This window comes from Nasonia vitripennis, chromosome 5, assembly GCF_009193385.2.
Source record: "Nasonia vitripennis strain AsymCx chromosome 5, Nvit_psr_1.1, whole genome shotgun sequence".
NCBI lineage: Eukaryota > Metazoa > Arthropoda > Insecta > Hymenoptera > Pteromalidae > Nasonia > Nasonia vitripennis.
The window spans coordinates 672,070-699,420 of NC_045761.1; the positions used below are offsets into that span (position 1 = coordinate 672,070).

At 53.5% G+C, this 27,351-nt stretch overlaps 1 protein-coding gene across 4 annotated transcripts in view; it reads right to left on the minus strand.

Moving 5' to 3' along the window:
- LOC103315329 overlaps positions 1-27,351 on the minus strand; it is a 200,480-nt gene that overhangs the window by 112,135 nt on the left and 60,994 nt on the right. Inside the window, exon 7 of one of the 4 annotated variants that reach the window (XR_004227928.2) lies at positions 12,912-13,101. The exons of the other annotated variants lie outside the window; for them this stretch is intronic. The gene's annotated coding sequence lies outside the window, so the exon portion shown is untranslated. The remainder of the gene's footprint in view (positions 1-12,911; positions 13,102-27,351) is intronic. 4 annotated transcript variants of the gene reach the window in all.

Sequence of the window (27,351 nt, forward strand, 5' to 3'; positions counted from 1 at the left end):
CCGATAGCGTTTACGTGCAGTGCGCCAGCGTTTTTAATTATACGTTATATAGCTTTAATTACCGAATAATTCGATAGGTTTCTTCTCGGACTGTTCTCGTAAATAATTTGCATACCTTTACATTGGCTGTCGCGCGAGCGAATTCGATACGTCCATTTGCCATTCTTATAAATATCGCGAAACGTGTGTATCATGCAAATTTCGTCGAACTCTGATTAATGCTATTGATTCGCATCGAGTTATAAGAATACGCCGCTAATTCCGTTCGGGTAATTTTAAAATAAATACTGGATCAGCAACTGGATTTACGGTTTATCCTCGTGTGAACAAACAGCACTGATGGCCAACAAATAATAAACAGAATTTTCGTAGCAAACAGCTGCTGCATTGCCATAGTTGAGCCAAACACGTGCTTGCACAAACAACTTTCTGCTTTATCAGTTGCAAATATTATCAACGTTTCGAATTTCGCGTGAACGGGTTTTGGAAAAAGCGGCTGATGTTAAATATTGACATTGAAAATCACTAGAATTGTTCCAGCAGCTAGCCAGCAGCACAGTGACTCATTCCTATCGAAAACAAAGTCGTAATTTCGATCATAACGTCGCAAAGTTATGTCATAAACGTTCGGTAAAAATGAAAATACGAAACAAAGTGCATACTTGTCCACCGGCAACAATGGCGCAGTACAATCGGAAGGTACAAGGTAGCTTCCAGCCGAGTGTTCGATATATCGTCGAGCATGACTTAATCGAATAATCCCGTTTTAATGTCATTTACATATCATTGCCTTAATCGGAATCGCGCGGCCGGAAAGCGAACGCTTGTATTTTATATAAATTTACGTCACACGCGCCGCTAGAGCCGCGCGATAAGTATCGCCGATTTCAATGCGTTTAAAATATCGTCTCTTTGACGTCGAATACATTTGTGATCGGTTAACTTTATTCGAGCGACATTTTCCAGCTCGGCAGCGCCAAAGGCAGCTCGTGAAAATCGACATCCGACGACGGTGGTTATGCGCCATGCGTTGGTCAGACGAAACCGCGCAAGCGACGTCGTTATCACATCGGATTTCATCCCGTGCCCGAGCCGCTCCACTTCTGCACGCAATTCGAACGAAAATATCGCCATCGCGTATATTACGTTACCCGATGCGGCTGCCGCTGCTACAGCAGAGACCGAGGGATAGGTAGGGTTCGCATAATGGTCCCGAGCAAAGTTATCTCGCACTCAGAGGGAGAGGGAGAGAGAGAGAGAGAGAGAGAGAGAGAGAGAGAGAGAGAGAGAGAGAGAGCGTAGTAAAGGGGTAATGCCGAAGCCGCTTTTAACAAGCGCGTCTATTATGCCGACGCGCACGCGGATATGGCGCCGGACAATGCGCGAGCGCGTGTACATACAAGCCGCGGAAATGTGCAGCTTGCGTATGTAGCTGGCTAGGTAGATAAATGAGCGAATAGATAAGTACGTTTTGTTCTAGCGGGCACTGCAAAATGCCCGCGCTGCTGCTCGCTCGATTTTCAAAGCCATTGACAACCTCGGATACTCATGCGAAAAGTTAATTGACGAGTCGGGTCGAGCTTGGGATACAAATTTATCGCGATCGCGAGAAGCGCATTGTTGAAACTGTAATGCGTACTGTAACGACGCGACACTACTTGTGTCATTTTTTCTGCTCTCGAATTCGCAGCGGACGGACAGGTGTCACAGGAGTAACTCAATTTTCCATCGCGAGCTGAATATCGATGAAAAGTTATTTTCCCTCCTCGACGCGATCGAAATAGAGCGCGATGAGCGTGCAGCGTCCCGCAATGAAAAATATAGCTCAGCTCAATAATGCAACATCGCCGTCTGCTTGTTTTGCAGCTCATAAGCTTAGAGCATTAAAGCTGATGCGTGTGTGTGCGGATGCACGAGCAAATAAACGAGCGGCGCATCTTGCAATATTCAACGCATAGATGCGCGTTCTCGAATTTTAATGCGCGCACGCACGGGCCGCGGCCTCGTGTGCCTCCGTACGCGGCAGAGTTGACATCGGTGAAATACAGCGAGACAAAAAGACAGAGTGGACGCGCGGACAAAGAGAGGCAGAGACGAGATGAAGCTGGCAGCGTTGGCTAACGTTTAGAGAGAAAGAGAGAGAGAGAGAGAGAGAGAGAGAGAGAGAGAGAGAGAGTCGAACAAATCGGCTTTATAGATACACGCGCTCCCGGGTTTGTTAACGCGCGGGGCAAATCGAAATATGTTTTCATTCACGGCTAATGAGTGGAGAGATCCTTTGCTCTGCGTATATGGCTTTTTATTCACGAATTTGTATACTGTACGAGCGCGCGAGGGGTCCGAACGAGACGGGCATTCGCGAATAAAGCCGCGAGCGGAGAGGGATTATATTTGCAAAGCCACTTTTGATCTTCGCGTGCGCACGCCTTAATTAACTCCTGCGCACGCGCGTGGGATTTCGATTTTTATTGTCTAGTCCTGAACGAAAGGCTCTTCAGCATCTGTTTGATGTTTACGCCAATGCACGGTTTTCACCCGATTTCATGTAACCCGTGTAAAGGAGATTAAAAATTGATTTTGCACTTTGATCAGCGCCCTTATTGTATCGCCGATCGACGCACTTTTATCCGCATTCATCGAGCGGCTCAGCGCAGGATGTGCAGTAAATATTCTCCACACGAGGCCGCTCGTCTATAACGACAGAGAAACGGCGAAAACTTGCAAAAAATAAACACGCGAACGCTTAATCCTATCGGGAAGGGCAGCGCTGCCGCTGGCTGCTGGATGGGTATAAATTTCCTCAGTCGGGATCCCGAAGGTAAACATTCATAAAGAAAATTTATAACACTCCACTTGCTTTAAAAGCCAGTGGACGATATTGCCTCTCATGCTACAGCGCGCGCGGAGGCTGTCGCCGCTCTCGAGAGGCGAAGACGCCGGGGTGATGATTAAACACGTCGTCTTTCTTCAACTTCGCCCGCGGAGCCTCCCGTCCCCGTGTAATCGATTTTTGAAATAACGAGACGCACTCCTGATTTTCGAAGAATAAGCGCCGGATAACGCATCGGAGCGAAATATCGCCGTGTCGCTGTCTAATTTTATGCCGCTCATTAACAAAACGTTCGGTGGCAATTAAAATTAATTCGAACCGAAGATTACCCGCGCTATCTTTGGGATCGGAAGCTACGAAAACGAGCTACCGGCGTATGAGCCGTATCGCGACACATCTCACCAATGCAGCGGTGAACCAACGTCGCCCGCCGCTTCTCCTCGTTAGAGACGAAAAAATGTATTCGGTGCGCGCCTGCGCTCTCAAAGCAGAGATCCGAGCTGAGCGGCAGCTGCCGGGCCATTAATTCATCATTGTCGAAAACAATTAGGGGGACTGCTCCCGGAATCTTGTTAACAAGTCGCCGGCTTCATAAACACTGCGGAGCAAGTGCGCGGTCATCGACTTTCGATTTTCGTCGCCCGGCGGCCAATTAACTATTGTTCGTTTGTTTATTAACTAGATTCGTTGCCCACCGATAATCCGGATGATTTACGCTCGCGAAGCCGTTATTCGCAGGTAAAAAGGACGGGCGAATTAAAAGGAAGAGGTGAATTATCGAGAAGTGCCATTGAGCGCGACGGCCATTACCGATCGTCACAATAACGAAGGTTAAACTGCGAAATCCCTCTTCCACGCACGCACGAATCAGCTCGAAATCAAACTTATCACCATTATCTCCTGCACTCGCATTATCCGCCAAAACAACGGCCAGCCATTATCCCGCCCCTATCACTTACCCGCGTACTTTATAACAATAAGCAAATTGCTCTCTCTCTCTCTCTCTCTCTCTCTCTCTCTCTCCCGGCGGCCGATAATAAATTCGCAAAAGCCCGTCGCCGCAGAGATAATAAGTTTCCGCGTTCCGCCGCGTCTTTATTCACCACCCACGCGCGACCTCGAGATAGGTAGATATATAGATGGATAGATGGATAGATAGGTAGATAGGTGGATGGATAGCGAGAGGGCGGCGTTCCGGGTTCCACGAGCCGTGGAATCGGCGATCGATCTTCCAAAATCACTGCGGCTGTCTCGAGGCGGCGCGTATAGCGCAACGAGTGGATTACCAGCTCGGCGCGTTGCGGAAGCTAACGAGGATTAGTCTTCCTTTACGCTGCACGCGCGATCTCGATTAATTTATCGGCTTTGATGCGCGCTTGCGAGAAGCACTACGCCCCGGGCTTAGGGGCCTCGCGGAGATATGGGTCTTCGTGTGATGCGGCCGAGCTATTTTCGCCTCGTCTTCTTCGTTCGCGACTTGTTTTCCCCGAGTTCTGTAGAATTAGAATATATTAACGCAGAGATTCGACGTCCGAGTCGATTACGGCTAATTAAACCGACTGATCGCTTCGGCAACGTATTTGTCTTGATTCGTTCGAGACATATAAATGCGATTTAATTGATTTTAATTTGAATAAATTGCCGCCTTATCTTTGATCGATTGCGCTCGGCCGGGTGAAAAATTAGAGCCGATCGGAGCGCGACATCGAGGCAACAAAAATCGGCATGTGAAATCCCGTCCGAGTCGACAGAACTACGCTCATTTCGATCGAGTGACGTTTCGCGTGCACTTGTCGCGGCCCCAAGTAGGCTGCACGCGCGCCTCGGGGACGATAATCCGACGATTTTACGCCCGCTCGCCGCGCGACTGTCAATTAACGATTCTCCTCGAGACTGTTTGGACTCGCAGTCGCGCGCTGAAAGGGGCCTCACCCGATTAGCTCGCTCGCTCCGCTGTCGATTTATTCAAATCCTTCGCTCGACGCGCGCCTGCAGCCCGGGATTACAAAGGCCCTGCGTATACCTATACGCGTCGCTCCTGTCACCTCGGCTGCCGGATAAAGAGAAACCATATTATACGCCGTTGGCCCGTCCGCATATACAGTTGACCGGCGCGCGACTTATTCAAATCGACCTAATCCGCGGAGATCGCGGCGAGCACGCACGACCCGATGACGTCCTACTCCATTCTTATATTATGCATATACATAATCGCGTTATCACTCCCGCTCGCAGTCTTTCTTTCGTGTCGCCTATCTCTCGCCGGGATCGCTCGGAAAAACACACCCACATCCTGCCGCTGCTTTTTAGCGCGAGGCGACTCGCGCATGAGCGCGTCAACCGCTGACATCTCGGAAAAACGGCCGTTGGGCATACGTTATACACTCCGATCCGGCGGGGGATCGATTTTCAAGGTTTGAGCAGCATCGCGAGCTATCACAATCCAAGTGACACGAGCGCCCGGCGAACTAGGTGCCGCGTCTCGCGCGATCGTCGTGTCACTCAGCGGCGGTCGGAAAGGCGCACACGGAATTCACGCGAGGCGGCGGCGGGCGCATTACAAAGAAGGTGGGCGTCGCGGCAGCGGCGGATCCTTTGATGTCATCCCCGGCAAGTGCGCGGGAGCCCCGGCCGAAAAGCCCGCGACGTCGCGCGCCGGGCCCTCCCTCTAACCTGTGATTAGCAGCCGCGGCGAGGATCTTCCTCCTTTCGTTCGGCCGAATTATGATTATCTTTCGCCGCCGAGCTTCTCTTTAGGCGCTACGGCTATAATTGACGGCTCGTCAAGCGCTGATGCGCGCACCGCCGGGGAACATAATGGATCGACGTAATGACGGCTGTACATATATATCTCCTTAATTTGATGTAACGCTCTCGGGGAGTAACAGGATTACGGCAGTGGGATTCTTCCGCCGCTGTGAGAACGCTAATGCCGCCGTTCCATATGGGATTCGAGATTTCCGAGATTCGTCACTTTTTCGAGTGGTTCGCGTCGTCTCAATTACAAAACTTCGCACCCGCTTGCAACCAGATAAATACGATCGAATCGCCGCGTGAGCACGTGCGAAGGCTCTCGTATAAATTACGCGAGCCATTGAGCCCGAATGCGTACGCTTATGGCTGTCCATCGCGCTGGCCTCAAAAACGCACATTCACGCGGGGCCATCTAAATCGGCGGGGCAGCCATGACAATGAGGAGAGAGAAGCGCGAGCATACCTTGTCGCGCGCCGGGCGTCGTTAACGCAGCGCATTATGTGGTGTCCCGGCGGCTTCTCACCCGTCCCCTCCACTGTCGATTTTCCTTATTTTCCCGCTGATTTATCCGCTCCGCGGGGCCATTCTGCTCTCGCTCTCGGCCGGGCGGACGATTTATAATCGGCGGCCCCTCGGCATTAGCGCCCTCGTAATTGCAGCCGCAACACGGCGCATCCACGGGACCGTATATTTTAATAATGACCCCGAGTCCTCTCGTCATCGCTCACTGGCGCCGCCGTCTACGAGCACCAAACGCCCTGTTCCGCTAATATCCGCTCGATTGTGATGCATCGGGCTGCATGCGGCAGCAACGCTGCTCCTTGATGTATATATCGGATTACTTAATGCGCGCAGAGGACCAAAGGGGAGAGCAGTCGGCATTAGCGGGACGTACCACCGCCGCTGCCACCACTACTGTCTAATGGCGATTGCCTAATCTGTGGATTTAGGGGCCTTATATGCCCGGCCGACGGCCCTAATTAAACAACCTTTCGCGTGTCTGTGTGCGTGTCCGAGCCGGGCTCGTGTGTTATCGTATTAACGCGCCGCGCCCCCGCGAATTAGTATTCAAATCCTTGGCGATTTTGAACGCCGCCAGGGGGGGACGCCGCTGTGTTAACGCTAATTGCGCGACGACGCGCCTGTGGGGCTATGCCGTCTATATCCAGCCCGTCGAGTTTTTGCCGCGGATCAGAGGAGCTGCTGACGAGACCGAAATCAATCGCTTGCCCGTGAGTGCAGAGCACCTTGCGCAAGGCCCCGTCCATAAATCCTCCCAGCGCGCTGCGTAACGCGCGCGTCGATGACCTCCAATCACAAAAATACACAAACACGTAAATTAATGAGCCGAGAGCGAACACAACAAAGACGTCAGCTCGGGCTGGCAATTAAATTCCAGCCCTGCGAGGCCACGTCAACGATCGAACAAGTGTCGCGCGGCTCCACAACAGCTTGTCTCTGTCTCCGACAAAAATGTCGTTATTAAGTACACACAGGACTCGCGGGCACGCACAAACAGCCAGACTCGCCCACACGGACACATGGGCATACGTACCCGACGCCCGATACGCGCGAGCGCGCCACTCGCATTCCGATCGAACATATCGATAGGCCAGCTCCACTGCCGATCTTGATTTCTCTGCCGCTCATTTTTTCCGAGACAGCCGGGCTCTCTGCCGGGGAACTTTCACGAATGACAATCCATGCGTACGTGTGCGTGTATCCCGTATAGGAGCTAGCGCTAATTTACGTAAGCCCTCGACGCTCGACTCGTGAACACGGGAGATAAAAAGAGCGGCGCGAGCGGGAGAAGGGGACGGGGAGACTGATTGATTGATGAACTTTGTTATTGCCGCAGTCGAGTGTCCTCGGCCACGTGACGCGCGCGCGCGCGCGAGTCGAGTAAATAAAGGAGGATGTCGTTATGCGCGCGGCGTTGGACAATTCGTGCAACAGTTTTTGCTTTTTTTGTCTGCTCTGAGTGCTCGAGTAACCGGATGATCAGATTTTGAATCAGGCAGACCTATTTGGGCATTTCATCCCAAAGCATGCCCGTGAGATACTTTCGGATACCCGATACGCTCGCTTTCCGGAAAAGAGCCGATGCATTCGTCATTCGACACGACTAATTGCCCCGCGAAGATTTTCCGATTCTGCATAATCGTGCCAACGAAACGACGATCGATCGCCGAGCAGCCGATGCGAGGTACGCGGCAGTAAAAAAGGAGAGGAGAGTGCCAGCCGAGTCGGAGCGACAGGTCCAATTGAATGTCAAATCCGTTTTTTGTTCGTCCGTCAAACGGCAGACCGCGGGCCGATTATTTTTCTGGACGTGCTCGCGCGGACTCCTCTCTCGTGACGCAACGCTTTTTTCGGGGCATTTGGCAGGAGCCGAGCGAAAGTTAATTTAAAAATGTACGTGTATAAAAGCGCCGCTACCTTTTTCCAAGTGGACAAGAGCTGTTGCGCGAGCGAAGCGTGTACAACGCGTCGGAGATACATATACTGTGGCTATAATTGGCCCATACTTTTGCAAGCGACTCTCATTCAAGACGAAATTGAAAAGCGGCGATTGTGCGCGCATGGCATAAGAAAACGAGTGTGTTACGCTCGATACTTTACTCTGAAAAACTGCTCCATTCACGCAGTTTGCCGTTTGGCTATAATAATAGGGCGCGAGCAGCCCTGCTAATCGCGGAAATCTACATTTGCTTATTTTAATATTTTATCAGGCGAGACTCGTCCGTCGGCAGCGGCGGCAAACAACAGGTTACACAAAGGATTTCTCTGAAAGTCGAATAGCCCTGAACCGAGTTAATACACGGGACAAAGTTATCATTATAATACCGAAATAGCCCACCTATTGTACGTGAAAAAGCGCTCGCATGTCGAGAGAACTCCGCGTCTGTGTGTAACAGCCGCAGTTTAAAATAGTTCAGCGGAATCCACAGCAGGGACAAAAAAACGCGCAAACTATATGAAGCCGACTAATTTATGCAAACACATGGCCATTAGAGTGGCAACAACCATACCCACCGACGCACGCGCGAAGAGGGGCTGAAAAAAGCGTGCGGAGAAACGGAAACCTTTTCTCTACGGTTCCCTCCGCTCGAAATCCCCGCGCCACAGGAATTGCAGATTTGACCCAAATTAAAAGGTATCCGCGGAAATTACACTTTTTTCCGCCCCTTTCGCCGGAGACAGAGAGAGAGAGAGAGAGAGAGAGAGAGAGAGAGAGAGAGAGAGAGAGAGAGCCGTAGCCGGGGCGTTTTTCTGCAGAACGCAGGCGTAATTGGCCGCGGCCTCCATTAGCCGAACGTCGATAATCCGCGAATAGACACGCAGGAGAGCAGGAGAGAGAGAGAGAGAGAGATTCGGGTAATGCGCACCTTGGTCACTCGACTGCGCCAACAAACACAGTCAGCTTCTTCGCGGCGCAGCGTGTGCCGATCGAGTCCGGACAGGAGCAAACAGAGAGCACACATACGACGAAACGCTCATATGCATAAACGTGCATTTTTCAAAGGTGCACATTACGCGCCTTAACGGACAGCCGTCGCCCTCGACAACCCGGTACCCATTTCCCACGAGGCGGAGCGGGCGCACATGTAGGGTACCGCGTCGATTCGCTCTCCTTGTGCCGGCGCGTGTATATTTAGCTGCTGTAAAAATGCAAATGGGCGGCGTCGTCAAACAGCGCGCTTCGACGCTCTCCCGTCATCGCGCGGCGGTTCCTGCGGCAGCGGAATTGCCGAGGAGTATATCCAGCGCGCTGATTGTTTGCCATCGTGTGCATCGCCGCAAACTGATTGGACGCGAATATCATTTTTCCGAATAATCACTTAACGAGGCCAGTCCTACACGGGCAGCCCACGTCGAGGAGTCGGTGTATCGATTTTTTAAGGATCCCTGTTAACAGCGCCGGCAACGAGGCTCTCCCGTGTTTTTGAATCTCATTACTACGCGCGGCGTGTATAGCGTCGCGGTGAGTTGCAGATTTCCTCTTTGTTCGCCGCTGCTAATAATGTCGTCTCTCGAGAGCTCGGGAGAGAAAAAAGGATCGGCTGATCGAAGCGGCGGTTAAACAATCGCCGCAGCCGTTGGAATCAATTAGGCACGCAGCGGAAATAGGCAAAATCGCGAAATGAATATAGCGCCATAAGTTGAATTTACGGGAAGTGCCGGGAGCCAGCAAGGCGTGCAGCAACGCACCATCGCATTACGCTAACAAATTCAAATTGCGCGCGCTCGCGCGGGCGGCGGTGAAGAGTGCGGCAGAAGCGGCGCGGAAAATCCACGTACGGGGAATCCCCGGCATTAACTCCCTCGCAGCCGTCCGTCTGGGAAAGGGAGTTCGCTTATTAAGCCCGCTAATGATTTCTCATTTCGATTAATTCGAGGAAAATGACGAATGGGAGGATTGCATCATAAAAGCTCTCGTCCGCCGCCGTAAAATTGCCGCAGCGCGAAACTCACTCTCTGCAGCGGCAGGCAGGCAGGCCGCGCTACAAATTGCATTACCTAATTTCGGCCCCGCGATCCACCTCTCTCGCACACACATACACACTGCCGGGTCGTTTATGCGCGCGCGCGCTCGCGTTCAAAGCCCGGGCTTCGTTTACCTTCCACTACACATTCTTGGTCGCGAGCGCGTGATATCCAATTTGGCGCAAACGGCTGCCGCCGCGGCAGTCCTTCTACCCGCGTTGCACGCTCGGAAGGCGAAAGAGAGAGAGAGAGAGAGAGAGAGAGAGACGAGCGAGGGCTGCTGCGCGCATGCACACACCGTGAATGAATGGTTACACAGTGCGGCGCGGCAAAAATTTATGCGTCGCCCCTCGCTCTCCTCGGCTTTTCGCCTGAATGAACTGGATCATGCAGCTGCGCGCGCGCGCATGCCCTGTGTTTGCCGCAATTTGCCGAGAGCGTTATATTGTTGAGCACACCGAGCGAAGTTTGCCCGGAAAAAAGCGGATCTCGCTTCGCGGAATTAGCGAGCGAGAATCGACGTAAACACACACATGCTCGTATGCAAATGCTCCTCGCGCGCACGCAGCGGCCGCAAATCTACATAGTCACGGAGGCTGGCGCACTCTCGCTGATGCACTTATAGGAGAGAGAGAGAGAGAGAGAGAGAGAGAGAGAGAGAGAGAGAGAGAGAGAGAGAAGCGTCGCCGCTGCTGCTGGGAATTACGCGATTGCTTTTTCCAGTGTCGTCGTTGCAGAATAAATTACAGCCCCGAGTCCCGCTCGTCCTCCGCTTCTTTTTGTCCCTTTATCTCTGGCGGACGGCATCGAGGCGTAAGCGAGGCGGCTCCGTTGTAATTTCAACAAGCGCTCGTGTGTTCTCGGCCAGCAGGCGGCGGCAGGGACACTCCGTCGCATAGAAAAGCCCAGGAGTTAACCGAGGGTGAAAGTACAAGCCAAGAGTAGTGCTCCTCGTCCTTCGCGGGTTTCGGTGGCGCGGCCGCAGTGAGAGGGAAAAAAGAGAGGATGAAAGAAGAGTCGGGAAGGCGCCGCCGGGATGAAAGTAAATGGAAAAACGCCGCGATCCGGTGAATGATTTATCAGGCTCTTATTACGTCCGTTGACAATTGCAAATTTAATTCGCCGTATATTGGCCGCGCGCTCGGGAGGCGAACTTTCAAATCGCCGCCTCGGTTAAATTCGCCCGGGCTTTTTCCCGGAAAGTTATCAAGGCCGTTTGAAGTTTCGCGGCTCTCCAGTGTAAGTGCCTTTTGCAAAATCCACCTTCCCCGCGAAAAAGTCGCGTCGTCATTAGGCGAGTCCTCGCATTTTCCCACGAGCCTCGAAAATCCCGGCTCGAAAAATGCTCATCCTCGCCAGAAGAGAAGAAGAAGAAGAAGAAGAAGAAGAAGAAAGCATCAGGGGGATCAGGCCGACGGTCCTCGAAAACTCGGCGGCGCACGCAGCGTTGATTCGCCGGCTGCACTAGCCACGCGAAGATCAGCGGTAGACGGCTTGCGGTCGGCGTCTCCCGGCGCGCACGTGTGTGGCGTTGAAGAAGAGGCATCAGAAGCTCTAGCCGGATTTTTGCAGGCGCGCCGCCACCGGTAAATGTTAATCCCACAACTCGTAATCCAGCGGGAGAGAGCGAGCAGGTAATGGCTGAATCTCCCGGTCTAACTCTAATTATAGGGATCATTTAATGGATCCCATCTCTCCGCAGCTACCCGAGGAGCGAGCGAGCCAGAGAGGATATGAAATCGCTGCCCAACTTGGTCCGCTCTTTCAACGTGTCTTATGGCCGAGGCTTTCGTTTAACCCCGCGCGCAGACAGCGCCGAGTTTCTGGCAACATTCAAAATAACAGCCGCGCCGCGTTCGTCGTGCAGCTCGCGATAACGCCTGGACTCAGAACCCGATGTCTGCGCGGGGCCGGTATTACGCCGCTGATGAAGTCGGCAGTCGGAATTTTTCTCCGAGCTCCCGCGAGCTTACTCGGCGCCGGGAGTTTCGAATTAAATAGCGGCTCCGGAGTTGTTCGAGCAAGATATCTGCGAATTCCAGAATTTCAATTACACGCGCGCGCGGATCCGCACTGCACACACGCGGGAGGCGCGCACAATTACGCGGTCGCAGTTTCCTGATACTTTCCGCCTCTCCCTCCGTGAGCTTTCTCGCTTTTCCCCACAACACATCGGAGCCGCCGGCAGCCTATTACCGCCGCGACTCCGAACGATAATTTATGTCAAATAGTCTAAGCTCTTCCGAGAGCGAGTCTCGCGATCCGAGGGAGAAGAGCTTACGCCTCCTCCGCGACCCGGCCCTTCTGTCTAATTTCCGAATCGAGGCAGCTCCCTCTCCTTATTACGGACCCGGCGAGCGTCCTTCTCCCCGGCGCGATTAATAAAACGAACGTCCAGCAGGCCCGCACTCACGTACACCCTGTATTTTTCGGAGACTGCGGCTGGCTGTAGCTCTCTTGTCTCGGCCGGCTTCCCGAAATGACGCTCCGCTCTCGAGCGGCCGTGCGGCATGCAAATTTTTTCGGCGCCCTTTCTCCGCCTCCTGCGCTCTCGGATCCACGAGCCTCGCTGCAGCGCGCCGCCACCGACGAAGCTCTTCTTCCTGGAAATCCCCTCCGAAAGACGATGCGACGTCCGCCTTCCGCTGCCATTCGTTTTGCGAGCGCGCGTGGCCGCGCGGGACTTCCAGGAAGACTCCACTATGAATAGTTCCGCGCGGATAAAAAAACCAGCGACTCCCCCTTCGACCGCGATACTTCGCGCGTCGGGCTTTTATGAGCGAGGGAAGGGGGACCAAAGAAAAGAGACGAGACGCCGCGCGAAATAAATCTGCTTACCCGCGCTGCTAACCGCGTCGATTAACTCTTCGTCTTGCGGGTCCACCGCAAATTTGGGGTATTGAGGTTTCGCGACTTTGCCGCTCGTTCTTTTTGCCGGGCTCAACTTTTTACGCCTCCCTTGAGCATCCGCGCTGATGAGCTTTCGGAGTCTCGGAAGAAAAGCCGAGGTGTCTGGATACTTCTGAAACTAAAATCCACGACTTTTACTCGGGATCCGCAATTAGAGTCGATCGAAAACGACCGTATCATTGCCCGGCGTTATGTTTTTCGCCTCGCTGCCGCGAGCAGTAAATACGGCCTGCGGTCTGCAGCGATTGCACTAGACGCGCATTATGCATGTATGTACACAGCATTACGGCCAACACGTGCGCCGCTCGGGCAATTAAAAGACGCTCTCCGCCGCTGCCGCCGCCGCCGCCGCCAGTCAGTTATTACGGGATGCGGGCTAATTATCCTCGCGTGTACCCAAGTAAAGCGGCGCGCTTCATCTTCCTGAGAAAACAATTAAAATATTCAAGAGCTCGAGCTCGCGCGCATTGCGCTTTTGAGGGCTGCCGGCGCGATTTTGGGAGCCCGAATCTGTCGCGCGTGCATGTGTTGCGTGTGTTTGCAGCTTCAAATGATAATTAGCACGCGCGCGAGATTAATCAGTATGTGCATTGCAACAACGCGCTAATGCCGCTTTCATGCTCGCCGAGTTATGAATTTCTAAGAAATTTCCCGGCGGTTTGGCCAAATTTGCTGCCAAGCGTTCTTTGAGGGACTTTTCTCCGTCGGCGTGAGAGGGAGATAGAGGAAGCGGAATTCATACACACCGACGACGGCGTATTTGAATATCGCGCACGGGTTTTGATTTAAATAACATTATGAACTCACGTAGCTGCACGCCGGAGCGAGCTGAGTATGAATAAAACAAACAGCGGAACTTTTCCGCGGAGCAGCGGATATGTCACAGAGCGAAAGTTATTATAGATATCGTCGCATTTACGTGCACGCTGTGTGTACGTGTGCTCTTCGAATCGCATGTCTATTTCCAAATCCATTCGTTATATCACGAGATCAATAACGGAGAGACACGCGATACCCTGACAATCGAGAAACGTAGTTGCACGTTCCGCCCTCCCACCTTTGCAGAGGAACTTTGATATGTTTCGATTTTCTATCACGCATTTTTACTTTTTCCACTGTCTGTCCCGCGCGCTCGAAGCCCCTTTTTTATCTACTATTTCCGCAACGCTTTTTTTCCTCCCCCCTGCGATCGCCTTTTTTCAGCGCTCGCTTCCTCGATGTTTATCAGCGTTGGCTTTTACCTCGGTTTTCGCATTTTTTTCCATCGTCGTCGCGGCCGCACTCGTGATGGCGATAAATTATTTAACATTTCGAACGCGGCTTTAAAATGGCATAACACACAATAATGCACCGGAATATTCGCTTCGAGTTAGTGAAATTCAATAAAGCGTCGGCTTTGTTCTTCTTTTCATTTTTAAACGCGCGCTCAGCTGTAAACGGCCGCTCGGTTTTTCCGCAAACTTTCCCACGGATGAAACAGCCGCCGATAAACGTCGATTTAGATGCGAGCATAAAGTGAAACGATTGTCAAAAGTCTCTCGGCAGATCGAAACAAAACATCGGCGGGAGATCCCTCAGTGCTGTATAAATGTAATGCAAAGAGCGCGAGGGAACGCCGCCGATAACTCCGGCTCCCCGGTGTATAAAATAAATGTCCCTTTATTCCTCATAGACGAGCGAAATAGGAGAAAAACAGTCTGGCTGCGCGGAGAAGGGGCCATCGGCGGAGGAAGACACGACGACGACGACGACGAGGACGACGAGGCGGAGAAAAAGAAAGTTGAGCGCCGCGCGAAAAAGAGCAACAGCGAGGGCTGAGGGAAGGAGGGCGGGAGAAGGTGGTCGATGATCGTCGGGTAATGCGCCAAGTGAAAAAAGCTTTCTCTCACTCCGCTCACACACACGCTATCTCCGATACTCCAGTCAGTCTGCCCCCGGCGGCGCCGTACAGCGATACTCCTGCTCTTTTTCTCCAACTTCTTCTTCGGCGTATAAGCGCTGTCCTGTACGATAATGTCCCAGAGGTATAGAAGCTACACCCACGTATAGGTGCGGGTATAGGCGCGCGCTCGAGGGGCCATGATATAGTGGAGTGCCGCGCGGCGCGTGTCGCGTGTTTATCGAAACTCCTCCGGAATACTGCAGCGGCTCCATACCCTACAGCGCCCGGCTCTTCCTCTCCCGCGGGAGGATGAGTGTTTTCCGAGGGAGGCCCGTTATACACGCTGCACCTGAAAACGCCGCCGCCTACGTACTCACCTACACACTCGCTCCGCGCTTGATAGCAATATACTATACGCGCACCTCATCCCTCCCCCTTCCGCGTCTCGCGACGGCACGTCAGTGTCAAGGGTGTATCACGGTAAATCAGGCGCGCTCGCGAAAGATCAATTTCTCCGCGTGTAAGGGATGCGCACCGAGTCTGGGGAGATCGAAAGCCGCTCTTAGATCTGCCTGCGTTAGTCAGTCGAAGTTTGGTCGCTGGGCCAACTACGCTACAGACACGTACAGCCCTCTCCCCCGGGACGGCTGAGATAAGCGATGGATATACACGGCTCGCATCAGTCCGACTTTTATTGCAGACCGACGAGGAGTGGTTTAGAGGCGCAATATTCCGAGCGCAGGTAAGCGTGGCCGGCTTTGACTTGCACGGTATGCCCCGAGCTCTCTCGAGACGAGCTGGTCAAACGAGCCGTTGCCGCGACGCGCGCGGACATGAGCGACCGGTAGAAATAACAGCCGCGCCGACATAAATCCGCAAAGTCCGTCAATTCGCGCAGCTCGATCTTCCCGGGGCCCCGCACTGTCCGCGGCTAATAAACGAATGGGCTTCCCGTGTCGCGCGTCGCCGATTCTCTCGATACTTCATTAATTAGTTGCAGAGGCAGCAGCAGCAGCAGCGAAACACCTTTGTGTACTCTTGCGTCCGCAGAGAGCAGCTGCCTCCGTAGAATATACATAATAAGAGCAAACACGGAAGCCCAAGTGTATATGCGGGATCGACGACGCGTCCCTCCACGACCTGTGCACTCGGTGATGTATCAAGGCCCTTTTTCTATGTACACGCAGCGCAGCGCCCAAAGGCACCTGCCTTCCTCGCGTCCGCGTCATATTCGAGAAGGGGCAACCAGCACGCGCCGTGTACAAACACATTAGTGCGCCCGCTCGCGTCGCGTAGCGCTCTGCGTGAAAACTGTTTGCTCACTGGACGCGAGCGCACACACACTCGAGAGCGAGCCGGTGCGCGACTGCGCACGAAAATTCAACGGGTCGTTGAAATTTCCGGCGCCTGTGCCGTCCTTCATTTGTGCCTTCGGAGGCTTCTGACTTTCCGACGCGAGCGCGTTATTTGCCGATGATTTTTTCCTCGATCCGCCATCCCCGAGCCGCGGGAGGCTCTGATTAAATTAGAGCTGCAGCCGCCTTTGTCGGAGGAGGACGAGAAAAAGGAAAAGTCGCGAGACGAGGGGGGTATTGTAATACAAACAATCCAGCCCGCGCGCTCGGATTCCATTAATTTCGTCGTCGCGCGCGAGCGATGCAGCGAGAGGGAGAGAGGGAACAAGGCGAGCAGAAAAATCGAATTTCATCGGTAAATTACAAGTCTTTGTAGTCGGAGCGCGAGGCGCGGGCGGGCGGGCGGGCGGCTTTTGTCCTAGTGAATGAGCGCGCGGAGCGCGGAGGGAAGGCGGCCAACAAGCGGCTGCGCTGTCCCGGCCGTAACGCCGTAACGCGCGGATATTCCCTCTCGGGCGCGTATAACGAAAAAGTGTCTCCCGCATACCGTCGGACAAAGGCAATCGAAGCCTTTCCCCAAAGAAACGTCAGCGCGAGCATTCTTCGGATTTCCTCGTCGCTGCTTCCGCCCCCTTCCGAACGATCCTCTTGTTTCTTCAACTGTCGTCGGCCTGTGTCGACGATCTGTCAAACGCGAGTGGGCTCGGCCCTCGCGTCTCTATTGCCGGCCGGAAGACGAGGGCCTCTCTGCCCGCTTGTTTACGCAGTTGGCCGGCAACTTTTTTCGAGCGCTTTGATTCGATACTTTAGAAGAACTCTCGCATATTCGTGAAAGACCGATGACATAAGGGGGGCGATCCGGGAGAGATAAGGGCAAGACTGCCCCCCCCCCCCCCGAACGGCCGAAATAATAGTGTGAAAGTGGCTTTCTGCGTTCGGGAGCGGCGATAAGCCCGCGGCCCGAGATAAATATTTCAACCGCGTGCGCTAAAGCCTTTTATTTATTCAGCCTAAGTCGATTGGCCGGATAAGAATTGTCGAGCCGGGAAATTACAGCGGCGCGGTTAATTATTAACTGTACGAAATAAAGTGTTTCCAGGGCTAATTTTCCCTGTCCGCGCGCGGCTCGTTATCTCACGGCGTCGATCTCTCGTCGCTCTCGCGGAGCTGTACAAACAAACGATCGTCGTCAGCCGCGACGAGGCACTTTACAATTCTGTGAAAAAGTCCCAGCGCGACGCAATTGTTTTTAAAAAAAGCGTTTTCACAACGCTGATGGCCGATGTATTATGGGATGCATGGAAAATATTCCTCTTCGACGCGTGTGTGCTTTTACAGGCGAGAAGAAAACATGCCGGCTAGGGCGCACAAAACCAACATCGGAGAAGAAGCGCGAGGACGAGCGTTCACACGCGTCCTCTCTCTTTCTCTCTCTCTCTCTCTCTCTCTCTCTCTCTCTCTCTCTCTCTCTCTCTCTCTCTCTCTCTCTCTCTCTCGTGAGGTGCGCGTCGAAAAGCGGGTCGCGCGATATGAGAGCGGAAAAATGACTGGGGGAGGGCGACAGCAGATATATGATAATACGTCATAATCGTGACTGCGCCGGCCTCTATACACCTATACGTATGCACACCGTGTAACACACACTCGCTCGCGGAGCGGGCGAGAGAGACACACGAGCCGTTATTTATTTCGCTCTGCTTTGTGTCGTGACAAAGTGGAGCGGGCTCGCGCTGTTTCCTTGCGCCGTCGTCGCCGCGAGAGGCGTAATGAACGAGGTGACGACTAAGCAACACCCCGTCGCGCTGAGTGCTCCGGATATTGTACGCACGCGTGGGCGAAAATTTGTGCGCGGATCCTCGGGGGCGAGCCTTATCTCTCGGCATTTATGGGGGGCCGCCAGCGCGCTATTATTTCAGGTTTAATTGAAAGGGACTCGTCGTCGAATGTATACGAGGATTTCCCGGCCGAACGACGAGGCGGCGGGCAATATGTCGCGTAAATACAGCCACGCGTCCCGCTCATATTTACAGAGTCGCGCACAATGCCGCGAGAAAGAGACTCGGGAGGCGGAGGCCATATCTCGCGTTATTTCCGCCGGCCGGAGTCTCGGCTCCGCGGCTTTGTGAGCGGCGCGCGCTCGTTTCTTCTTTTCTCCTCTCCTTCTCTCTCGTGCGCCTCTCTCGCCGCTTTTTTACAGGCCGCGCGCTGCACGAGCGAGAGAAAGAGCAGCATTCTTTTCAGAGGCGGCCCGCGTGAAAGAAGAAAACAACTGCGCCGAGCAGTGCTTCGCGCCTTCTGCTGCTCCCTTTTGCCATGTAAATTGTGTAATTTACATCATCCTTGTGCAAGTGAAATTCAAAACAGGCGAGATACGCGCGCGCGCGCGGGCGTTTTCTTTTCTCCCGGCGCTCTCCGTTACTTTTTCCTTTCACGCGCGAGCTGCTTTTTTCTCCTCCGCTGCAGCGCGACAATGCGGATGGCCGTCGTCGCCTCGTCGCCGAGCGCATTCAAAAATTCTCAAAGACAAATCGGCGGCCGCGCTCGCGACAGCGACGACGTCGCGGCGCATTAATCAATCTCCGCGCACGCATAAGCGAAGAATAACAGACAAAAGGAGGAGCGCGTTGACGGCCGACACATTCCGGCCTGTGAAAATAGTGTCGCCTTTCCTCCGTTTTCCCAAAGCCGGCATCGTTCGAAAGCGTTTAATTAAGCGAAAAAATAGGCTGGACGCCGAGGTTTCGAAAACCCGCACGAATGGGCATCCGCCGTTAGTCCCGCGCGAGATCTCTCTCCTAATATGAAAGTCAATGGCACACGAGGAAGTCACGTCGCGCAGTTTTTACCACCTTCTTCCTCCTCAGCACGTGAGAGATGAAAAACGATTCGTCGATTTCTCACTTTGTCTCTCATTTACGGAGCAGCAGCAGCAGCCTCGTGTCTCCCGCTCGTCGCCCCCGCGAGGAAAGCAGCGGCGATATCTCGCGAACGTGTCGCCCGTGCCGTATGCACCTTCGTGGCATAAATAAGCTCTCGCGCGGCTCAGCTGTTATTCACCCACGCCCCGAGTCTCTCCGGCGCTCTCTCTCTCTCTCTCTCTCTCTCCCTGTTTTTCTTCCCGACTCGCGGAGCCTCTTGAGCGACGGCGCGCGCGCCTCGAATTTCCTTCCTCCCGTGGCGTACAACAACTATCTGGAGAGGCGCCAAGGCCGAGAGATGCAGGATGACGAATATCAAGAAAAATATGGAGCAGTGGCCCACGTGCGCCTCGCCTGTGTTTGCGGAGGAAGTAAAAACTCGTCAAGTGCCTTTTTTCCGTTAATGCTCGCCCGATGACTCGGGGGCTCGACACCGGATTTTTTACACGGCCATTTGCTCCCGGCCAGTTTTTGTCCGCCCGTGATGCAGGCTGTTTGTACAGAGGGCCGTCGCGTCGTCGGGTTCGGAAAAAAATTTTCTCTAATATCCCGATGACGCGATGACTCTTCACCCCGTCCTTGTTTTTCTCGCGCCGCGCTTTTGAATGGGCACGTTTTCAGAGTTCGAAATGAAAATACGCCGGGGAGAGAGAGCTCCATTTAGCCGCGCATAAAGCACGCCAAAACGTTTCAGCTCCCCGGCTTCAATTATAAATAAAGCTCAACGCCCGAGCAGCCGGCGGGGGTATTTATTTTGCCGCTAAAAACAACATTTTTAATACACCGTAAACACGTACGTTAGGATGTACGGATGCAAAACATCGGAGAGGAGCGAAATTTACAAGTTCGGCTGCAGCGCCAGCGAGCCTCTCCAGGGTCATAAAGTCTAAAAATATAATGTGTTTTACAGCCTACAGGCGTGGAGAGCCAGAGAGTGGAAGATGCAAGGGCTGTTCGCGCGCCACTCGAGAGAGCGTCTGCTCTTTCTGGCGTGCTACTTCCGTCTTTATCGACACTCAATTACTTATGCCTCCGAACTTCAAGAGGTTTCTATTGCTCGAAGCGCGCGGACGCGTGACGCCCGACGCCGAGAGCCCCGAAGACGCGCGAACAAACGCGTGCTTCCGTTTGTTCTGAACTGCGTGAGCTGCTCGGAAGCGCCATTTTTAATACTCTGCTCCGGCTTTTAATTAAAAATACCACTCATTAACTCTGCGACGAGCGAATCTAAATTTACCACGCGATCCATCATACGGTCGGGCTTTTGCGAGCGCGCGCGGCTTTTCACGATGCTCGTTTTAACTTCATATATATTATTTTTAAAATTCGAGGAGATTATACTTCTCTCTCTCTCTCTCTCTCTCTCTCTCTCTCTCTTGCGAGCGCAAGTGCACAGGCCTTTCAAATATAGATTTTCAAGAAAGTCCCTTTTAATTAACTGCCCGGTCTCACGCAATCGTCGTTACGTACGGCCGACGCGACTGGGAAATCCGCCGCTGGCCAGGCTTCCGAAGGCGCCGAGCAGGAAGAGAAGGACAGAGAAAGAGTACGAGATCTCGGGAGATAGGGAGCCTGCCTCAAGGCCGGTTTACGCGAAAAACGGACGGTAGGACGGCTTGGCCAAAAAACGGCTCGCACCTCGATCCGCGCAGCCGTGCACGCGCTCGCGCAGTGTGAGGTCCGATCTCCTCCTCCTCCTCCTCCTCCTCTTCGTCATCGGCAGCAGCCGCTCGCGCCCGAGAGAGCAATTAGACGCGCGAGGAGGAAATTCCCGGCTCTGACAACTAAAATACCTATACATGCTGCCGTTGCCGCTGCTGCTGCATAGCAGCTCTTTCTCTCGGCAGCGTAGGTTTGACAGGTTGCAGGAGGACTGGGGAGGGAGAAAGCCCGACGCGCGAGACGTTATCTTATCGGCGATTGATCGCTGAAGCGGGGACTACTACAGTTCTCGCTCGGCCGTAGTCTGCGCGCGCCGATCGAAAACAGCGATCGAGCGCTCGATTCCTGACACGCCGCACTCGCGCGCTATCAAATCGACAGTCCCTCTCTCCCGCGTGTACGTGTGCAGTCGGGGGAATGAGAAGAGAGAGAGAGAGAGAGAGAGAGAGAGAGAGAGAGATCGCGTACCCCGGTAGGCTATACTTTACACTTATCGTGGATTCCGGATCGGAAGGGCCGCGCTATTCTTCTCTCTCGCTCTCTCATCCCCTCCCCGCGCCCAACTCTTTTCCGCCCCCGCCTCGCGCGAGAGTCGGCTGCGCGTGTAAAATTGATACGTGGATCGGAAATAATTGTGTGTTTTTCTTTCCAGCCCGCCGGTTTGTTTTTCCATTTGCAGTCGGGCGCTTTTCCTTTGTTTTCTCTGCGAGCGACGCTCTCCCGAAGGAATTAATGAAAAGCGATGGGGGTCCGGGCTAGTTGATTTTAATCGGCCGGTGTTTGCTTTCGATCGGTCCTCAGCCGAAATATAATCATTTCGCCGTTTATTTTTCGGCCAGTCTGACCTATCGGCGGGGCATCGAGACCCCGAGTCGCTAGGTGCGCTCGCGATCTCGTCAATGAGCGGAACTCTCCCCGGTGCTCGAAAGTTCGCTCGATAATAGCCCCTGCCGGTAATAAAATTAAACACACGCGCGCGCGGCGCTCGATGGTATTCTCGCCGGCCGATTTATTAAACTTTTCGAGTTCTACTTCCGAGCTCTCGACGGTCTCGTTATTTCAGCGCTGAATTTCTCCCCCTGCGAATATTCGAAAATTCTTTCCCGATAACAAGCCAAGTTCCGCGGTGAGAGGCACACATAGTCGCGCGCGACACTGCAGCGCCGGCTCGAACAATGGCCGAGCGCGCAAAGTCGCAACAGCTGAGTTTTCCCGACCCAGTTGGAGCGGGCGAAATTTTCCGAGATCGCGTGTGCTTGCCGAGTTTGTCCTCATCTTGGAGATTAGACGAGCCGTTGAACTTTTAATAGAAAACGTTAATGTCCCCGCATTCAGTTTTCTCAAAATACCGTATAACACAGGGGTCCAGCGCTGCGAAGAAGCAAAACTTGCTCATCGTCCAAGTTCTAAATCTCTATAATTTATTTATTCCAGGGAGAGTAGATAGCCAAACTTTCCGGGACAGCGTAATGGCGTCAACGAAGAATCAAAGTCGACGGAGCCAACCAAGCCAACACACGAGGTACGCCGAGCTCTTTTGTCCGGAGGGTGTACTCGGCTGATCGATAGCGCCGGATCGAGTCGGTCGCAGCCGCAACGCGATCGCATCCGCGGCTCGGCTTATTCACGCCTCGTTCGCGCATAATCGCCGCACTTGTCCGTATTTACGGAGCCATCTGTGCGCGCGTGAGGAGACTGCCGCCGACGGAGACAGCGGCCCCGGGATCATCCCGGACATCGGGAGGGTGGCAGCCCGCCAGCAGCCGGAGGAGGAAGGAGAGTCGATCGGCTTCTTATGTAGCGGGGAATAAGCCCGAGTCCGCGCGGAATGAGATTCTGATTTCCCAGCGCCGAGGCCGAATTGGGGATAAGCCCGGATATATAGGGAGCCTCGACGTAACGCGGAAATGGCTTATTTCTCGATGGAGTTGCGGCTTTTGTCTTTCGCGCGGCGACGGCTCCATCTTTTTTCCCGGCGAAATTGGATGAGCTTTCGTCGCTCCGAATCATGCTAATTTTATTGGGTCCCCGGGGATTTGTCTGCGGAGCAACATCCGCCGACTGTTTAAACAGTCGGCGATTCGAATGAGCGAGTGCCGATTATTGGTTTCTCCTTATAACCGAGATGAATCGTCTCCGAGCGCCCATAACGTACACCCCGTTTCGGATCTCAGTTTATTGCGCATTTCCGCGGCTCTATCTCCCCGGGCCGCGTCTAACGGCGAAATACCGAAGAAAGAAATATCGTATCGAGGCGAGATCTTTTTGGCTCGCCGAGAGAACTTCGTACCGAGTTCTCTGCACACGAGTCCATCAAAGCCCCGTAAATCGAGCGAGTGCTGACCGATGCCGCCTCGCGAAAAGGAGCGATTCATTTTCCAGCCATTTATCCGCGCACGCGTCACCTCATCTCTGTTATACAGCCCGCTGGGTCCCTCGCACCTCCGAGAGAGGCGGCTTTATCACGCTCCTCAAATCAGCGACCCTCGACTTCGCTCGTATAGGCTACACAGCAGCAGCAGCCAAAGTCGAGTAGGCTCGCTCCGTCGTCTGGCGCGGCGACTGAAAGGCAGTAGCGCCGGGTATAGGGCGTGTGAAAGCTCGGGCGAGGGGAGCCACGCGGACAAACCGGGAACGTGCGTGGATTACCTATTACCGACATTATATGGCCGTCATTTTTGCTCGGCGGCCCTCCCGCGAAAGGATTATCTGCTTCTCTATGAGGTTCGTGACAAGAAAAGCGCAGAATCCCGTGGATATAGTGATACGTATGGATACGCGGGGGGCAGACGACTTCCCTCACGAACTCAATAAATACCGCGTCGGCTAATGCGCATTCGCAGTGGCAACGCGACTTTTTTCATCGCTGAAAATTCATTAAAAGCCGGGAGAGATTGGCCCGAATTTCAGTGTCGATTTCGCGCTCGGAGAAAACTTTCCTCGCTCTCTCGGAAAAAGAGTGGCGCTTCAATTAACGTCAACTTTTCCCCCGTCCGCGGCCGCGCGAGTGAATCCAGCGGTAAACAAGAGCCTGCGAAGAATTAGGAAAACGCGCGGCGGAAAGAACTTTCTCAATAAGAGATTCTCTTTCTTCCCTCGCACAGAGTCGGGGGCTTATGCGCCGGCCCATGAAACTTTAACGACGCGACGATCCCTGCTCCACTGCCTGGTGTAGCCGGCTCACACCGTCTGCCGCTGTCCACGAGCTGCGAAATTTTCAGCGCGTCGCCTCGACGAGGCACTAACTCGTTTATTACGTGCCGCGCGACGCGTATTATACACCGAGCAGCTGGCTGCGCGGAGGAGAGAGGGTAATTTCGAGAGCGCGACTTCATCATATCGCGACGCGGCAGCTCTTTGACGAGAGCTTCTTCTGGGCGTGTGGCCTTTGAGGAATTATACACGCGAGATTCCGAATACTCGGGGCGCGCAATTCCGTCGTGGCTTTTTACGAGGCTCGCTGCGATATTGCTGTCGATGAGCATCTGCCGACTCGGCGCGGGGGACGGGGATAATTAATCGGTACTTTCTTGCCTCGCTCTCGTAATTGCTCTCTCGCGGGGGGGGGGGGGGCATTAGTTTCGCGAGGCAAACAATGCGATTACGCGCGAGATTCCCCGAAAGAGCTGTGTGCATCGGCCGCGCTCTTTCGTTCGTCCAAAGCGGCGTCTTCCTCCTTATTTCGAATCCCGCTCCGAGACGTTTTCGCGAGTCCTCCTCTCGTTACAGTTTACGCTCTCGGCTTGCCTCGAGCAACTCGAAGAAGGCTCCTGCCTAGGCGTCAAATGGCGCGTGTCTCCGACTCGCGTATACAAACTCGCACCTACACCCCGATATTGATTACAGCTGCAATACCCGGGCTTTCTTATGGGAGCAATTAACGGGGGCTGCAGCGGCGGAGTGGCATCCTTCAGCCGTAGAGAACTTGCGGGTAATTTCATAACGATTGGTGGTTCGGGGCTGCTCTATCGAGAGAACTAGGCGCAACTAATTTCGAAACTTGCCTCTTTCTCGCTCCCTCTGCGCAGCGAGAGCAACACTGCTTTCCCCCATAACTCCTCGGAAATCTTTGACCAAGTGCGCGCGAGTAGTGACTTTATACATAGCGCGCCCTGTTAATGCCGCTGCTATGTAGTGCTTCTGCTGCTGTTGTTGTTTCTGCAGCTACTCGGCGAGAATGTGTCGTACTTTGTTAAACTAATTGTAAGAAGAGCTGCTGCTGTCGGCAATGCGCGCGCGCGCGCGAGAGAGAGAGAGAGAGAGAGAGAGAGAGAGAGAGAGAGAGAGAGAGAGAGAGAGAGAGAGAGAGAGAGCTACGGCTTATTTCGAGCCCGTCGCGTCAAAGAGCAGCGACGGAGCCTTTGAATTTCATCGCGAATCGTCGACTCTCGTTTCTCTACTTTCTGAGACGGGGGACAATTTGAAATAAGCAAGCGGTAATCGAAGCGGCTACTCGCAAGCAGCTCGCCGCATCCTGATTGAAAATCGCCTCTGCCATATTTATAGGCTCCGTTGGTAATAAATATATGTGATAAATTTGAAATTCCAGAAGCGCCCGCACGCGCGCCCTCGTGAGCCGCGAGCCGGGGAAATCGATGCCGAAAGAGGCAATTAATACGGCCCGACAGTTTGCCATCGACGTTATAAACGGCCGGCGCTGCGCGAGAGCGCGCGGGCAATAATTAAACATAAACGCAACCGGCCGAGCGAGAGCGAGCGAGGGTACAGGAGTAGGAGAGAGAGAGAGAGAGAGAGAGAGAGAGAGAGAGAGAGAGAGAGAGAGAGAGAGAGATGAAGCGCGGCGTAATACGACAAGTGTGTTTACGGAACACTCGTCCGCCGGTGCGCATGGCCGTGCGAGAAGGGAATTTATTTCATCCGGAGGAATCACGATCGCGTGGCACTCGGTGCGTGCGCGCGAGCGAGCGAGTTCACCCTCGAAGAAGAGCCGGCCGCGCGCGCGGATCCTTTGGCAAATATTTTCCCGGCTCGCGTTCTTTCACTTCAAAGAGACTTTTCCGCTTTTTCCCCCCGCGCGAGCCTCATTGCCACTCCACGCGCGACTTATTTTCCTTTCCCTTTGTTTGCGGTGCGCGCTCGCTCTCTGTCTCTCTGTTTGTTAATAAACTGCGCCCCGGCGAAAATAATAATTACTGTCGGGTCGCTCATGCTATCGTGATATCGCTCTCGAGCTTGTTGCCGTCGGGTTTGAACTCGCGATAGCGCCACACGATATATAGTGATTGCTATAGTTTAACAGATTAGTTATAACGAGCAAACTAGTCGGCAACACAGAGGCGTGAGTGAATTTTTAATCGATTTCGGACACCCCGAAGTGACGGCGCAAGACAAAGTCTCTCTCGTCGATGCAAAGTTAATCTAGTCGCACCGGTGCTTTATTATTTAAGCGCCGAAGCCGTTGAAATCCACGTCAAGCGTTCATCATTAATTCACATCGAGCTTTAATCGCGAGATAGCGTTTTCGTGGAATTTATGCCTCGTAATTGCAATTGAGGCGAGCTTTCTAAAATAAGAAGGAAAAAAGCTCGCGGAAGCTCTATCGTATATCTTCTCTATTTTTAGAGCCACGTACACGCAGACCAAAGAATTTCAAAAAGCAAAAAGCCGCACGTTCGAAGTTTTAAAAACATTGCGATACAAAAATGCTGGCCCAGAGACTAGTCGGACAGGCACTGGAGCAAAAATCAGAAAGCCGAGAATCGCAATCGGGAGAATTAAAGTAGGGAAATAAACGCGGAGGCGTTAAACGAACGCGAGTCCATTTCCTCTTTAATTGATTTTTTCCGAGCTTCCGCAGATGAAGGAGGAGAGCCGACGGTCGCCAAGGATTCTCGCGGCCGCGCCGTCGCCCACAGCGCACTTTCAATTTCCAGTCGAGGGTCCGGCGTACTCGGCTCTCGCTATCACCGCCGCCACAAAGAGAAGAGGATGCACACATAATCGCACGAATGTACTCCCCTCGAGCGAGCCGAAAACCTCCGCACTTCTGGTGTCCGATTCTACGAATGCGAGTGTGACGCTCGTTACTCGGGGTTACTGAGAACGAAGGGGTACGAGTCGGAAATGAAATGATTTGTTTATTCTGTAATCCTGTTTCCCAGAGACGTCGGAGCACTGATACGATCTAGGATTGACAATTTAAAATTAAATCATTCGGGTTGAGAAATTGATAACGTTAAGATCGCTGATGCAGCCGCCTGAATTTGATCTAGCGCGCTTGACAAAGTCGCGTGACAAGGCCCAAGCGACAACAACAGCAGCGACAAAGCCAACAAAAACAGGGATAGCGTGGCGGGCCGCTCCTTCCCTCCATCCGCGCGCCCTCTCAGGAGAGGAGCGAGCATCGGATTCAATTTGCGAGGCGGTATTATGATTTCATTCGCATCGAAACTTGGGCCGCCGCAGCTCGCGCACAATATGTTTACTCGCGGGAATCAATTCACCGGAGCGTGGAGTCAGAGTCGGAGAGAGAGAGAGAGAGCGTCGGGGCGGCTGGAACGGATCCCCTCGGCGGTGGCGTGCCGGTCCCT